Source organism: Rhyacophila brunnea, unplaced genomic scaffold (assembly GCF_057557595.1).
Source record: "Rhyacophila brunnea isolate RB1 unplaced genomic scaffold, BYU_Rbru_1.0 scaffold_19, whole genome shotgun sequence".
In the NCBI taxonomy this organism is placed as follows: Eukaryota; Metazoa; Arthropoda; class Insecta; order Trichoptera; family Rhyacophilidae; genus Rhyacophila; species Rhyacophila brunnea.
This window is the reverse complement of record NW_028232848.1, coordinates 7,797,367-7,803,427: the sequence shown is the minus strand read 5'-3', so window position 1 is coordinate 7,803,427 and position 6,061 is coordinate 7,797,367.

Below are 6,061 nucleotides of genomic sequence, written 5' to 3'. Positions count from 1 at the left end.
TTAGTGTCTATGATCAAATCTATGCCATTCCAACATTTATACATACATATTGTATGACAGCTATAACATCGTATTTACACTCTGTGACACCCTATGACACAGGACGCCAACATAAGAAACGGGTTTTTCGACATATATATGACCAATCGACATAGAGTGTATTTGAAGCATTAGAATGTGGAAAAAAATTCAGTAGATTCGACAAAATATCAGTAGATTTCTGTTTCTCAATTAAGACGAGAAAAATTATTTCGCCGCGGGCCGCAGGATCCCTATTTTTCATAGTCGGCTCGTTTTTTTTAGGAGAGAAATTTCGCACAGACATGGAATTATACAAAATTACCAAGGTGCTTACACTGAGCCGAAAATCTATTGCTTCAAATACACTTTATGACGATCGGTCACATATATGTCGAAAAACCCGTTTCTTATGTTGGCGTCCTGTGTCACAGAGTGTAAACACGATTTCATATACTGGCACATATATGTCAAACGATCTATGACAGCCTTCTATGTTATAGATTTTCGGCTCAGTGTAAACTCCTCGTTAATTATGTGTGACACTAGTTCCATGTCTGTGACATATATGCCAAACATGTTGTCATAGGTATATTATTGTTTATGTATCATAAATCGCGCTGGAAGTGTTTTTTCTGTCTTTGATTTCAAAAATTTTCCATACAAAATCATAATCTTCAAGTCTAGTGGCTCCGTGCGTAGTAGATCTACCACCTCAAAGTCACCCCTTGAGGTTAATTAATACCTAACCGGGACTTGTAAAAATTTCACTCGACAAATTATAAATACCTAAACGGGACTTCACGCGGCGGATTCACACGAAATTTTTTAGATAACTACCTCTTCAGTACTTAATCATTTGGAGACGTGAAAGTTTTTGTTTTGAACAGCGGCTCTTCAACGGAGGCCCTGATTTTTTTTTCGAACTTTTATTTTATTGGCCATCGGTTTCCGAAGCTTCTTCTTCTTGAAGCTTGTTTGAATTATGTGAACTTTGATAAATTGTGAACAATTGTTAATTTGGACCTTGACTTGACTTTGTGTAACTAAATAATAATTAATTCTGTGTATCAATAAACAACCCTTTGACTATAATTAAACTAAAACTTGTTAATCAAGTGTGAATGTGGACAATATAAGGACTTAATTAATTTTTGACGAGTTTCATTTGAAGCCCCTTCATGAATACTCCAATCCAAGAGACCAATGCCTGCTCTCCTACATCGATGAACCTCCACTCCCACCCTCAGAGCTAGCCGAAGGATTCGGAGGCACCCACCCTGAATAGACGATTTTACGCATATGGGTGTCTTTTTTTTATAATCGGCTCAACCTTTAACAATAATGCATCAAAATCTTCCAGCGATAAGCGTACGAAATTTTTATACATTGTCGTATCCTCAGTGCTCTTAGCTATCTTATTAAATTACTGTAGCATCTGAGAATCTCCCGTCTTGCAATCCACTCACGCACCCAAGCTCTTCAACGTCTTGGTTTTTTATTGTCTACCAACAATAAAATATACCACGATTGCCGCGGCAGTAGCTCCATCCGCCAGCATTATAATATGATATGGACAGGAACCAAATAGTTAAATAAATTTAAAATCTCATTAACAAGCCTACTGATTTATTTAGTTTTATATTATTATCTGTTTGACGTTTAAGGTTCAAATAGACTATATGACGATCAGGCACATATATGCTTAAGAGCGATTTAGTGTATATGATCATATCTATGCCATTCCGACATATTATACATACATATTGTATGACAGCTATGACATCGCATTTACACTCTGTGACACAGGACGCCAACATAAGAAACGGGTTTTTCGGCATTTATATGACCGATCGTCATAGTCTATTTGAGCCATTACGAAGGCGTACCAACCATAAAGTTTGACAAACGTTATGTTGGTAGTATTTATCAGTGGCAAATATGTGACACAATAGATTTTACGGCATCGTGTGTAAACGGATTGGCACATACGGGTGTCATAGAATCTATGCCCACGCCTCTTTCATAGATTTTTTGACATATATTGGCTTATGTGTAAACGGAATGGCATAGATATGATCATAGACACTAAAACGCTCTTGTCACATATGTGCCCAATCGTCAAAGTCTATTTGAACCTTATGACTATATATAGAAGGTTGTCATAGATCGTTTGACATATTATAATATGTGTGAAATCTGATGGAACTGGTTTGTGAAGGAACTCATAAACTGACCAATGTGATGCTTCGCACACGGCGCTACTGAAACCCAGTTGAAATAATAATCACATAACCTCAAACTATCAAACTGGACTGTCAGCTGTGTTGTACAAAAACTGACAATACGCGCGCTGCAGCGTTTACAATTATGTTAGGTATTTTAATTTTCCGATTAATATTTACTTTTGACGTCTCTGGTTGTTTTGGTTTTTACGATATGACGCTAGCGGCTTTACGAAGTGCTACCAATTTTGGTAAGAAAATATGATTTTTCACCGAAATCTAATGATGTTGGTACTACTGTTTTACGGTGACTGGAAGCTTCAGAGACCGCGCGACTAGCATGTCGCATCTCTTCGCGACCGTTTTGAAGCTGAGAGATTCCAGTCTCGCCGTCAGCGAGCCGCCATTGAAATACATTAGCTAGATACTGGCTGGAATTTTAGTTTCAGTTTCGACGGACATAAGTTGCGTCGTGGGAGGATGGCCTAACTTGAACATGGGCCACCCCTGAGTTGTAGCCATGATACTCATGATAGCCACCAAAACATTTTTTGAAATTTACAATTGCACCAACAGAATATCGTGGGGAAAAAAATGAAGGAGGTACCTTTCAATTATTATTTTACCGTTAATTTATTTTTATTTTCAATAACATGACAAGCCTTATTTAAAACAATTTAATCTCATTTTGTTCATAAAAATTACTTACATTGCTACATTAGAAAACAAACAGTGTTGATAACTGTTATCAACACTGTTTTTCAAGAACATTAGAAGTTCGTATCATTGAACCTGAACTGAACGAATCAAATGGCATCGTTGGATTTATTTGATTTGGAACCGTTTGGTAGAATGTCCTAAGTTGCGCCGTGGGAGGATGGCCTATGACATCGTTTACACTCTGTGACGCAGGACGCCAACATAAGAAACGGGTTTTTCGACATATATGTGACCGATCGTCATAGAGTGTGTTTGAAGCATAAAGCTCGCGGACAATAAGTCGTCCGATTTGTCAGTGCAATGTAATGGAGAGTATTTTTGTAAAATATTTGTAAAGAATTGGCAACAGACTGATTGGCTTATAACTTTCCAGATCCTCAGCGTCTCCTTTCTTATGAAGGATGATGGACACTTTTTTTCGTGGAGACAGGTTGTGCTAGCACTTTATTCACGATTTTGTCTGTGTTGTTGAGAATATCTATTGTTATCATTCATTGTACCTAGTCCATCTTATCTTTCCTACTTTTCGTGGTATTAACGATAATATTTAAGGAAGTTGAACGGTTCTCTGTTATCTCTTCTCTTTGATAATAGATACTTTATTGGATTGGGACAGATACTTATAACAAAGTGGAGATCAATATTGATATAATATTTTATCGTTTACTAAAATTTTGTCACGCAAATATTGTCTCTACTAAGGGATCTTAACATTTTTGGCAGTAAACTGACGTTGAGTGGTTATATTATAATATTAAATAGGCACTATAAATGTTGGGCTTAATTTTTCGCATTATTTCTCGGGTCTTATTATACTATTGCAATGAAATAGCTACACCCCTGAATCGAAAAAACTCTGTTAATTTGATGGGACGTGGTAGATGGGTACCTAATTTTTATGTCGTTTGTATCACCATCCTTGTACAGTTAAAAAAGTGCAAAACTATCATACGTATTATGATAAGGTTTACGTCGTGTGCCAAGCCTACTAGGTATATTCATACCGCAACTATTATTGTTTGTACTTCGGATGCAATAAGATAAAATAGGTATTTGTAGAAAATAATGATTGTTAACGGTCACAAATATTAACGAAATATGCAATAAAAAATATTCAAAAACCACAAATAATAGGTTATCACATAGTATTCGAAGTTACACAACTACCATTGGAATTCGCTATGAAATTTTGGTGGCACGTACATACGCACATTCTTTACCGTATGCTCAGGAGCGTACGCGTCGGAACCCGTTATTGAGCGCGTAATATCACACGTGTCAGATGTCTGCTGCTACAAGTACATGTTAACAACATTTTGCGCATGATTTGAGGAGCGCGCGCCGGGATTGAGAGTTTAAAGGCATATCGCGCGTTCATTACGGCGTGATCGTGGAAGTCGTTGGAGCGTAGTACAATTCAACGGTTTTAGCAAGAGTGTGTTTTTTGACAGGCGCGTTTTGACATTTTTAGCTCAAACCAAATAGATTGGACTCCATTGGAATCTTTTTGGCGCAAATACAGTTTCGTAAACAAACCATTCTTGAGATAAAACAATTCAATCAAATCCTTCCGCACACAACATAACCAAAATATAACGCGTGAAAAAGCTTTATTTTATACAAGAAGGCATCTATACACACTTAATTTGTACATTTTAAATGGATATACATAGAAGAAATATTATACTAGCTGAGCTTGTACAGGCGCAAATATAAGTTTAAGTCAAAACAAAAAACGAAAAGTCTGGGTCAAAGACTATAGTTATATATATTTTGGTCACCTACCCTCAATTCGTGAATTACGTCAAAATTATCCCGATGATTTTAAAAATTATCTAAGAATGAACAGTAGTTCATCATTTGATTACAGATTCATCCTCAATATCCCCGATCTCCTAATCCATATTTGACATGTTTGCCGTCGGAAGTCTTGTTCCTTCGTGAAGAGCAGCAAATCGTAATACTACAATGATGGCTCATATTATACCTACTTCATCTCTTCCGCTACCGCTACATCGACTTTCCTCTACTTTTTTTAACTCTCCGAAAAGAACCCCTAGGGCTTTTTTTTAATACAAAGTCTCTATTAGCCTCGGGAAATCCTCTCTCTCTTTGAAGAAATTAATTATTTTTGCATACGCCACATCGCGTAAGTTTCTATTTTCATATGCCACCGATTTGATTCTCCACAAACATGGGAATATTTTATACATGTCCATAAGTTCCTAATAAATTGCGAATGTCCATTTGTGACGAACGTAGTAAAACGTTTTGACGTACGGCACACGTGAAAGGTTGAACGTGGTAAAATAATGTGTTAAAAAACCACTTGACGTACGGCACGTGTGAAAGATTGAACGCGACCAACCACACTCATTCCGCTGTTCGCTACGCGACTTTAAACTGCGTTGACACGGTCCAAGTACACTTAGATCGAGTGCCATCCAAGTGACAGCTTAATACTATTTATTCATATCCAAGTTAACTTGGATGTGTAGGACGCGGTCCAAGTAGCTTGGATAGGAATAATTAGTATGAAGATGTCTCATACGAGTGCACTTGGATGGCACTCGGTCCAAGTACCATCCAAGTACACTTGGATCGAGTGCCATCCAAGTGACAGCTTCATACTATTTATTCCTATCCAAGTGCACTCGTATGAGACATCTTCATACTAATCATTCCTATCCAACCTACTTGGACCGCGTCCTATCCATCCAAGTTAACTTGGATAGAAATAAATAGTATGAAGCTGTCACTTAGATGAGACATCTTCATACTAATTATTCCTATCCAAGCTACTTGGACCGCGTCCTACGCATCCAAGTTAACTTGGATAGGAATAAATAGTTTGGAGCTGTCACTTGGATGAGACATCTTCATACTAATTATTCCTATCCAAGTCTACTTGGATCGTACTCTGACCGTGTCACGCGGCTTTAGACACACGATCATTCCCGTGTGATATCGCTTTCACGCAGACAAGATTGTGTGTGTGCAGGCCGCCTGAAGACTTTGGTGTTGTTCGAAAAAATGCGCAAGTATACAGATTGATTTGTTATGGTACTTAACGGTAAACATTCCATATTGTCTATTGC